We start from the raw sequence: 10,854 nt of genomic DNA, 5'->3' as shown, positions 1-10,854 counted from the left end.
CTATAAAATAGGGATGATAATACCTCATAGGGTTATTAAGATTAAATAGGATAATGTTGATGAAATGGTGTACAAGGAAGTGCCTAACTTACTAAACAAAGACTCATAAAATGGTAACTTAAAATGTTTACTTGGAAGAATTTTTTTTTTTTTTTTTTAATGTTTGAATGAGAGTATGTGAGCAAGAGCGTGAGTGGCAGAGGGGCAGAGAGAGGGAGAGAGAAGAGAGAATTGGAGGCAGGCTCCATGCTGTCAGTGCAGAGTGACACAACAGTGAGATCATGACCTGAGGGGAGATCAAGAGCCAGTCACTTAACCAACTGAGCTACCCAGGTGCCCCTACTTGGAAGTTTTAAAATATCTGCTATATCTCGTCTAAATACTCATGGTCAAACTGATTCTCAGCTATAGAGAACAAACTGAGGGTTACTGGAGGGGAGGTAGACAGGGGGTGGATCAATAGGTGATGGCTATTAGGGCAATTGTGATGAGCACTGGGTATTGTATGTAAGTGATGAATCCCTAAATTCTACAACTAAAACTAATATTACACTGTATGGTAACTAGCTGGAATTTAAATACAAACTTGAAGAAAAAAAATAGCCATAGTCATTGAGGAATGAGGTAATCCCTGTATGTAGGGTTTATTTTTAAACTAACAAACTTATATTTGTTTATTCAGATATATATTTCATTAGCTTATTATTTTTGATGGTATTGATGGTAATTCTAGTATTTCTAAATTGCTTTTAACAATCTAAATTGTCTTAAAAATACATTACTAGACACTGACTTACTAGAATTAGATACTGAGCACAACTATTTCTTGATAGTCATTGTCAAGATTCAGGTTTCTTACATAGGTCATTGAGTGTTTTGTGACCTATAAAGCCAAGTTGTTTTATCTTTCTGCTGTCACTGTGTACATTGTTTTACAGCATTCATTCATATGTCTAAAGCACAGTGGTGAAATCAAGGAAAAAATGAATTTGTGCTTCTGAACATTTTATATACTCCAGGCATCTGAATGTGTTGTTAAATTTAGAAAACTGTATTTGGGGCATTACGGGTGCTGCTGGTATTGGATGGGAGTGTATTCTAATAAGCTTGCTAATCTTTGTTCGTTCATGATTGAACCAAGTTAGGTGGGTTTTTAAAAACATTTCAACACCTTTATTTAGATGTAACTGATATACATCAAACTGCACATATTTAAAATGTACAGTTTGATAAATTTTGATATAGGTATACACCTGCGAAACTATCACTACAATCACAATAACATCCATCATTCTAAAAATGTTCTTGTGCCCCTTTGTAATACCCCCCTTTCCTCCCCACTTAACAGGCAACCAATGATCTCCTTTCTGTCACCATAGTAGAATTTGCATTTCCTAAGAGTTTTATATCTAGGAAACCCTATAGCATGTACTTTTTTGGTCTGGCTTTTTAAGCTGCATATACATTTTGAGGTTCATTCCTTTTGCTGCATGTATAAGTAGTTCATCCCTTTCATTGCTGAGTAGTATTCCATCGCATGGATATACTATGATTTGTTTATCCACTGTTTGGATTGTATCCAATTTTTAGCTTTTACAAACAAAATTTATATGAACATTATGTCTTTGTACTTAATGCTTTTATCTACCTTGATTATTCCCTAGGAGTGATGTGTTTAACTTTTTAAGGAAACTATAAAATTTTAAAAACATTTTCTTTTTAATGTTTATTTTTGAGAGAAAGAGAAAGACTGTGAACAGGGAGGGGCAGAGAGAGAGAGGGAGACACAGAACCTGAAACCGGCTCCAGGGTCTGAGCTGCACAGAAACCGATGAGGGACTCGAACTCATGAACCGCGAGATCATGATCTGAGCCGAAGTTGGACGCTTAATCAACTGAGCCACTCAGGTGCCCCCTGAGTTGTTCTCTTGTTACCGAATTTGAGAATTCTTTATATATTTTGGATGTAATTCTTCCCAGATAATAGACATTCCCAGTCTGTTTTCATTGTCTCAAATGATGTCTTTTGAAGAACAGAGAAGTTGTTCATTTTAATGAAGTCCAGTTTGTCCACTTGTTCTTTTATACTTTTGGTGTGGTATCTAAGAAATCTTTCCTTAATCCAAGATCACAAAAGTTTGCTCCCTTATTTTCTTCTAGAAGTTTTATAATCTTAGGCTTTACATTTAGGTTTACAACCCATTTTGAATTACTTTTGTCTGTGGTATAAGGTATGGATTGTTGCTTTTGGTTGCCCCAGCACAATTTGTTGAAAAGACTATCCTTTCTCCACTGCCAGAGGTACATGGCCTTTGTGGCTTGTCTAATACCAGTTGTCTGTGTGTGTGGTTTTATTTCTGGATTCTTTGTATTTGATCTGTATGTCCATCTTTATGCCTGTACTACACTCTTTTTATTGCTGTAGCTTTATAATACATTGTGAGATCAGGCAGTGTTAGCTCTCCAGCTTTGTTCTTTTCCAGCAAAGTTTGGTTTGACTCTTCTGAGCCCTTTGAACTTCTACATGAATTTTAGAACCAGTTTGGCAATTTCTACCAAAAACAAACAAACCCTCCTGGGGTTTTGACTGCAATTGGATTGAATCCATAGATCAGTTTGGGAAGAATTGACATTTTAACCATAATGAGTCTTCTGACCCAAGAACAAGTACAGCTTTAATTTTATAGTTTTTTTTTTTTAAGTTTATTTAGGGGGGGGAGTGGAGAGAAAGAGGAGTGGGGGAGGGGCAGACAGAGCAGGAGAGAGAATCCCAAGTAGGCTCCCGCACTGTCCCTGCAGAGCTTGATCTCAGGACCTGAGCCAAAATCAAGAGTTGAAGGCTTAACCTGAGCCACCCAGGCGCCCCAGTATTTCGTCATTCTTAATGTACAAGTCTTGCATATCTTTTGTTAGGTTTATCATGGTTTCCTATTTTTTTCCTATTGTAAATGCTATTAAGTTTCAATTTCTGATTATTGATTGCTAATATATTGAAATAAAATTGGTTTTTGCATATTTATCTTATATTCTAACCTCATTTTTGAACATGTGGGATACAGTTGTAATTAATAACTGTTTTAGTGTCTTTGCTAATACTTTCATCTTTGCTATTTAAGGTTAAGTTCAGTTTTAATTCTTTTCATTCTGAATATGCTTCACTGCTTCTTTGCATGCGTGGTAATCTTTTATTGGATTCTTTACCTTGTTGGGTGCTTGTTACTTGGGTTTTCCTGAGTATTCTTAAGCTTTGTTCTTGAATATAGTTAATTTGGAGATAGGTTAATCCTTTGAGGTCCTGATTTTGTAATTAGGCAGATCCAGAGAAGTCTCTAGTTTAGGGCTAATTCTTCTACTGAGGCAAGACCTTTATGAGCATTTTCCCCAGTGCCCCTGAATTAGAAGTTGTTCCTTTCTGACTTGTGGGAATACAATTCTGCCCTAGCTTTGGGTACTTGCCTCATGTATGGATTGACTTACTACTGAATTCCTAAGGAGGAGCCCTCTGCTGATCCTCTGGGTTTATCTGTGCACCTCTCTTTGGCACTTTGTGTCTTTGGCACCAGTGTCTTGAAAAAGCTGGTCTTTCATATACTCTGGTTTTGGTTGTTTCAGGAGGGAAGGTAAAATTGGTTGCTTTTACTCCATCTTGAGCAGAGGTCTTTTTCTCTTTATTTTTTTTTTTTTTTTTTTTTTTTTTTTTTTTTTAAGCTCTGCTCCTCCTTTGGAAACTTTGTCCAGAGGCTGGCTGCCCTTGTGGTTATAAAATACCTCCAGTAACCAAGATTTAGCCAACTTTTTAAAGTCAAGATTTTCTTTGCTTTTATGCTGTCATGTTCATCATTTTGCATCACTGTTGTCATCCTACAACTGGGTATTTGTTGAAAATACAGTCATTTTAAAAGTTTGCATACGTTTTATGAATGGACTTTAATTTGAAGATGCAAGTCTAAGCCTTGAATCTTCCTCCAAATAACTGTGTGATATTAGGTATAGAACTTAAGTTCTTTAGACCACAAATTTCTCATCTGTAAGACTAATAAAAAAAAGTCATATCATTTGGTTTTGAATTTCATGTTGACCTGTGTGTGTGTGTGTGTGTGTGTGTATAGTTTCTAATTGTGTCTTTTAACAATTTGTTTCAGAATACTTTAAATTCCATACAACTTACAAAAATCAGGAAATGTGTACAAGAAATGGTAGAATTTATTTCCTTACCCTGTCACCTTTTGGGTTTTAGCATTCATCTAAGATAAAGTACTTCACTGGCTACTGACAAAGTAATCTAATTATATAGTCATAGATATTAGGTTTCTAGAAATTTGTTTTTAACGTCTTAGGTGAGCCTATTTGAGCCTCACAACTTTTTTTAATTTTAGAGTGAGTGCAAGCGAGGGAGAGTGGCGGAAAGAGATACAAAATCTTAAGCAGGCTCCATGCTCAGGGCAGAGCCTGATGCAGGGTTGGATCCCATGACCCTGAGATCGTGACCTGAGCCGAAATCAAGATCTGGATGGACACTCAACCAGCTGAGCCACCCAGGCGTCCCACAACTTTTCTATTAAAATCACGATGGTATTGCAAAAATGTTTTCCTCAGAAAAGCTGATACTTAAGTTTTATTTACTTATGGCAAAACACTAAAGGCTATATTTCCATGATGGATAATTTTTTTAATTTATTTAAATTCAAGTTAGTTAACATAGAGTGGAATAATGGTTTCAGGAGTAGAACCCAGTGATTCATCACTTATTTATAACACCCAGTGTTCATCCCAACAAGTGCCCTCCTAATGCCCATCACCCATTTAGCCCATCCCCCCAACCACCTCCCCTCCAGCAACCCTTAGTTTGTTCTCTGTATTTAGTCTCTTATGGTTTGCCTTCCTCTGTTCTTATCTTACTTTTCCTTCCTTCCCTATGTTCATCTATTTTTGTTTCTTAAATTCCACATATTAGTGCAATCATATGATATTTGTCTTTCTCTGACTAATCTATTTGGCTTAGTATAATACAGTATAGTTCCACATGATGGATAATTTTTAAAAAAATTTTTTAATGTTCATTTTTGAGAGAGAGCGCAAGTAGGGGAGGGACAGAGAGAGAGGGAGGGAGACACAGAATCTGAAGCAAGCTCCAAGTTATGAGTTGTCAGCACAGAACCCAATGCAGGGCTGGAACCTACGAACCGCAGTATCATGACCTGAGCTGAAGTTAGATGCTTAACCGACTAAGCCACCCAGGCGCCCCTGGATAATTTTTAAATTAAGTATTTGTTGTGTACTTCCTATATATCAAGGGCTTCCTGTGTTAGGTCATGGGGTTGAAGAGAGAAATCAAAAGCTGCTTTTGAACTCGAGTGGAAGGTGGGTGAACAAGGGGGAGGGAGGAGAGGAGGATATCTAGAGATCCTGGGGGTCTTAGGGATGGCGAATGAACCTTTTGGTGGAACTCAAAGGGAGAAGGAGAAAGGCAAGGAAAGGGCATGTGCAAATGTGAGATTATGGAGGTGCCTGAAGTTGAGAGAGTACTGCTGTAACACAGGACCAAAGCAGAGGAAAGGGAATGGCTAGAAGTTGAGGCTAGAAAGGTGGGTTGGGTTCAATCTGTTGAAGGTCCTTGCTAGTAGGCCATGTCAGGAGACCTAGTGTTGTAAGTCCAAGAATAGTACAAGGAAATGTCTTCTAGGTCCCTTTGGTCATAGTGTGACATAGGTTGGGAGGAATAACTGGAGACAAGGAGCCCACACTATGGAGGACATGTCATTGCTAGGAGACAGAAAAGAGTGTAGCCTAAGACTCAGGAGAGAAAGATTTTGTCTGTTAAAGGAGATACTTTAGAGAAGGAGTACAAGGACCTGGCATGTGAGCAGGTATGTCTCTCATCCTGGTTCCTAACTTAGATGACTAAGTGAATAAGATTCCCTGGAAGGATAGTTCCTCGGGGAACTGGTTTGGATATTCTGGTTTGGAACCCTTTAAGGGGCCTAGTACTCATTCAGTAGAAATACCAGGTAGACAGGAGAAAGCTGGAGCCACATCTGAGTTGCCCGGGGTGGGGGGGAGACGCTCACCACAGGCCTAAAGATGGTGGTTAAAACCAAAGTGGAGAGCAAGATAGACCAGGGAGAGGAAACATTGGCAGCACCTCAGAACCCTGATGGATACACATTAAAAAAAAAAATTTTTTTTAATGTTTATTTTTGAAAGAGACCGAGCATGAACGGGGAAGGGGCAGAGAGAGAGGGAGACACAGAATCTGAAGCAGGCTCCAGGCTCTGAGCTGTCAGCACAGAGCCCCACGTGGGGCTCCAAGTCACCGTGAGATCATGACCTGAGCTTAAGTCAGACACTTAACTGACAGAGCCACCCCAGCGCCCCATGATGGATACACATTTTAAGGGACAGGGATAAAGTGTGGGATCCTAAGAGGGAACGGTGTGAGGGGTAGTAAGACTGCTGTGTGCAGGAAGAGGGCTCGCAGGCTTTTGAGAGGTGTGGAAGGATAAGAACTGAAAGGAAGCCACTGGATTTGCTGGTTAGGCAGGAACTGGAGGCTTTGGCAACAGCCTATCTCAAACATATTGAGAACTTGGGGGAAAAAACAAAAATTGGTTTCTGGCCAAAATAAATGGCACAAAGCCCATGGATATCTTCACAGTTCATAGGGTCCTTGAAATCTTGATTATAATTTTAGCAAGAAACAGAATTGAACTATTTCAGTTGAACTGGATGGCATGTGAGTTTGGGTATCACTTAATACCATTGTGGCTATTAAGTTGTCTCTGGAGTAGTATATTTAGAATGATTGTAATGGAGTGAGTATATTAGAATGATGATCCTGAATCTCCACTTAAAGGTTGGTGTTCTCAGACATTGTTTAAGAAGTTGGGGAAACATGATTAAGTCTCAGACTTCTGGCCAAAAGAACTCATTTTAGATACATGTTGATAGGTATTCAGAAAACTTGGTTATCTGGATTGGTATATCCTTAGAGAGTGTATGTGGCTACAGTTGTACTTTGTTGGACACTCTTCTGAAAGTTTCCTTATGCTTAGGTTTTTTTTTGTGTCTGTCATGGTCAGAATTTGAGATATGGTAGTAGTTTCCAGAGTAAGATTACGAAAGAACCCAAACCAGATGTTCCTAATTACGTAAATGTTCACACAGACCCACTGGTCTTGTCTCCCCCCGAGGTCCTTTTTTTAGTCCATTGGATTTGGTTAGTGCCTTTTATTTTTTTTTAAACTGGATGTTGATTTAGCAGAGTTAAAACCCTTAGGCAAGAGACTTCCTGACCCTTTTCTTGGAAGCTAGTAAGAATCTAGGCTGTGACTGTGCCCCATTTGGATTACTTGCAGGGGTCATGGGCTCGATACACAGGGCTTCACATATTTTAATGCTCTGGAGAGATCATAAAGATCTTAAAGTACCTGTAAAAGTTGACCGGCACTTGTCTGAAGTGTTTTCAAGAGTTAGTGACCTTCAATCCTTAGAAAGTTAGCATTTTTTATTTTTAAAAAAGTTTTTGTTTGAAAGGATATACTCTGAAAACTTTAAACCTCAGACAAACCTAAGGAGGTTATTTGGGAGTGCTTCCTTCATTTCCCGCTGGAAATGTTCACATATTTACATAAGTCAGGTATTTGGAAGTTACTTTTTTTTTTTAATGTTTTCTAGTGTTTATTTTTGAGAGAGAGACAGAGTGCAAGCTGAGGAGGGGCAGAGAGAGAGAGAGGGAAACACAGAATCTGAAGCAGGCTGCAGGCTCTGAGCTGTCAGCACAGACCCTGACATGGGGCTCGAACTCACAGAACTGCAAGATCATGACCTGAGCCAATGTCAGACACTTAAACGACTGAGCCACCCAGGCGCCCCGAAGGTACTTTTTTTTTTTTTTTTAATCTTTCTTTATTTTTGGGGGGAGGGGCAGAAAGGAGAGGAACAGAGGATCTGAAGCAGGCTCTGCACTGACAGCAGCAAGCCCAATGCAGGGCTTGAACCCACAAATCGTAAGATCATGACCTGACCCAAAGTCAGATGCTTATATGACTGAGCCACCCCGGTGCCCTAGAAGGTACCTTTTTATCTAACACACTTTCAGTAGTGCTGCCTGTGCTAAGGATGGTGGTCCTCTCTTCTTGGCCCCCAAGGCTGCCATTTCTGTATTAAGTTGTATCTAGGGGTCCTGCTCTGTGGGCTTTAGTACTCAAATACAGAGAGGACTAGGAAGTAAACAAAAGGCTTCTAAGTACAAAGTTTATGCATTTTACTCCTAGAAGTGTCTTAAGCCTTTACCCAGAGAGCACTCACTTTATACACAGTTGCTGCAAGCTTGGCATCTGGTTTCTTAGTTTACGATGAGCTACATACAAATCAATTGAGGCAGAAGCAAGAGAAAGCAATTCAGAGAGCAGCTGTGAAAAGCATATCTAGACACGGCAGCCCGGTGTTCCTCTAAGGATCTTCCTCTGCTGTAATTCTAGTTAGAGAAATAAAATAGCTAATGAATTCCAAAGCCTTAATAAAAAGTGACAGTGTGTTTAGGATCTTCCTATTGTGATGGCAGAAGAGGTTGTAATCACTTTTAGAAAGATAATATACATAAAAATGTTTAAGAGATCATGTGCTTGAAAGGAGTAAGCTTTGGGAAACAAGACAATGCATTTGAATAAAATTACCTTCCTGGCAACACCGAGTAAGTAATGTATTTGCACCAGTGAAAGAACAATGGATGGTCATATACTAAGAGTTTCTAGAAAAATTTAGTAGAAATACAGATTTCCCCCCACTCTCCGAGAGGGCATCCCTCTGAAATCTTTTCTAACCCAAAATCGTGTAAAGTGAAGAAGCAATTACCGTTATTTATATGGAAGAATTTTTTAGTATTCCCAGACCCCCAAATAACCTCTTTTAGACTTTTTTGATACCTTAGGACGTATCTTGCTAATGGGTGGCCAGAATAAATCGAGATTAAGCCCAGATGCTCACTGACCCAGTTCAGAGCTATGGTGACTAGAGGCTGACACGCTGGGTGTGGCTCCCAGGGAAGGGGCCTGGCGGGGCCCTCTAGCTGCTCCAGGTGCTCTCTGGTATAAGGGCTCGCTGCGGGGATGTTGTTTTCACCTTTTTTTTTTTTTTTTTTAATTATTTTGAGAGAGAAGGAGAGCATGAGCGGGGGAGGGGCAGAGAGAGAATCCCAAGCAGATCCCACAGTATCAGTGCAGAGCTGTGAGATCTTGACCTGAGCCGAAATCAAGAGTCAGATGCTTACCCGACTGAGCCACCCAGGTGACCCTTTGCCTTTTTGTAAAGGCAGAAAATCTCCTTCAGATTTCTTTCAATTAGCAAAAACAGGTACAGTTATCCCTCACTTTCTGAAACTTTGCATGACTTTGCGTTATAAGAGAAACTTTGCGTTTCTCTTATAAAAGACGTATATTAGATAAGTATGTGTTTCACTAAATGAAAGAAATCTAAAGAGAATTCTTGCTGCTATGAAAACAAAGTTACCATACTGAGGTAGGTCTTTTGTAACAGTGAGTGGCCTACCACGAATTTTTGGAAAACTGGAAACGCTCCTCGCCTTACACCATTTCTGCTTATGAAAGTTTTTATAGGAACACTTCACTTCCAGATAGATAGTGGGGAAACCCCTGCTGATGTAGCTCTTTCCTAATCAACAAAGTAGCTTGGTTCAAATATTTGAAAAGCAGTGGATACCTTTACTCGTTTAGAGCTGGAAAGGACTTTTTTTTTCCCTCCTATTTTTCCAGATGATGAAACTAAGGCTCAGAGACTAAAACACATTCCAAATGCCCATAATTGTAATATTTGTAAGAAAAGAGGGAAAATTAAGGCTGTTCTGAGCAGGTTGGTGCCTCTTGGGGGTGGGGACAAGAAGGAGGTTGTGGTAGCGGGTGGTCAGCAAAGATTTCTCCGAAAAGGTGGCATTGAGACAGAAGCTAGCTGTTTGAAGGGCTGAGGTAAAATCTTTCTAAGCAGAGAGAATAGAAGGGCTGTCAAGGTCCTGACTTGGTTTTTGGAGAAAGAAGTGTGGCCAGTGTGGCCACAACACAATGGGGAGGAGGGAGGTGGGAAATAAAGGAGGCAGAGGTCGGAAGACTAGCCTTAATGTTCCTGGTGAGGGGTGTTGGGTCGTTTAGCCCAGTGGGAGCCACTTGAAAGTTTCAAGGAAGGGAATGACTGGATCTGCTTGGTGCAGGAACCCAGGACTGCCTGATTGCAGAATTAGGCCCCGTTCTACACTAGGAGCTTTCACTTTTGACTGAGACCAATAGTACTGGAAACAAATGCCAAATGAAACAAAACGTTGGTGAAATGGTATTTCCATTCCCATGAGTGACACATTCTGGTATTTTATTCTTGATTTGAAAAAAAAAAAAAAAAGCTTTTTATTTTGAGAGAGCATGAGCAGGGGAGGGGCAGACAGAAGGTGGGGAGAGAATCCCAAGCAGGCTGCACACTGTCCTTGCAGAGCCTGACGTGGGGCTCAATTTCACGAACCGTGAGATCATGACCTGAGCCAAGACCAAGAGTCGGATGCTTAATGGACTGAGCCCCCCAGTACCCCTCAATTTCAAAATTTTTATGTGATGTTGATTACTGCCTACTTTGGCTCATTACAGGCTTGTAACTAGCATTTGAAAAACCCTTCTAAGACTCCTATTCTGCCTTAATAAATATACCTCTGCCCAAGAGGTAGAAAACAATAGCCAGTAGCATCTGAGTGGTGCTGTATACTTCTGGTTTAGGCACTTTTGCATGCAGGTGTTTTGTTTTGTTTTTGTTTTTGTTTTTAAGTTTCTTTGAGAGAGCATGAGAGAGTGCAAGCAAGGG

The 10,854-nt window shown here is 39.9% G+C and overlaps 1 protein-coding gene across 4 annotated transcripts in view; it reads left to right on the top strand.

Annotated features, from left to right (window-relative positions):
- GCLC (glutamate-cysteine ligase catalytic subunit) overlaps positions 1–10,854 on the top strand; it is a 50,510-nt gene that overhangs the window by 4,646 nt on the left and 35,010 nt on the right. The gene's annotated exons all lie outside the window — the stretch shown is intronic.

The sequence above is a fragment of the Panthera uncia genome, assembly GCF_023721935.1.
Source record: "Panthera uncia isolate 11264 chromosome B2 unlocalized genomic scaffold, Puncia_PCG_1.0 HiC_scaffold_24, whole genome shotgun sequence".
Lineage (NCBI taxonomy): Eukaryota > Metazoa > Chordata > Mammalia > Carnivora > Felidae > Panthera > Panthera uncia.
Note: the sequence above shows the minus strand (reverse complement) of the source record. Positions and strands in the feature narration are given on the sequence as shown.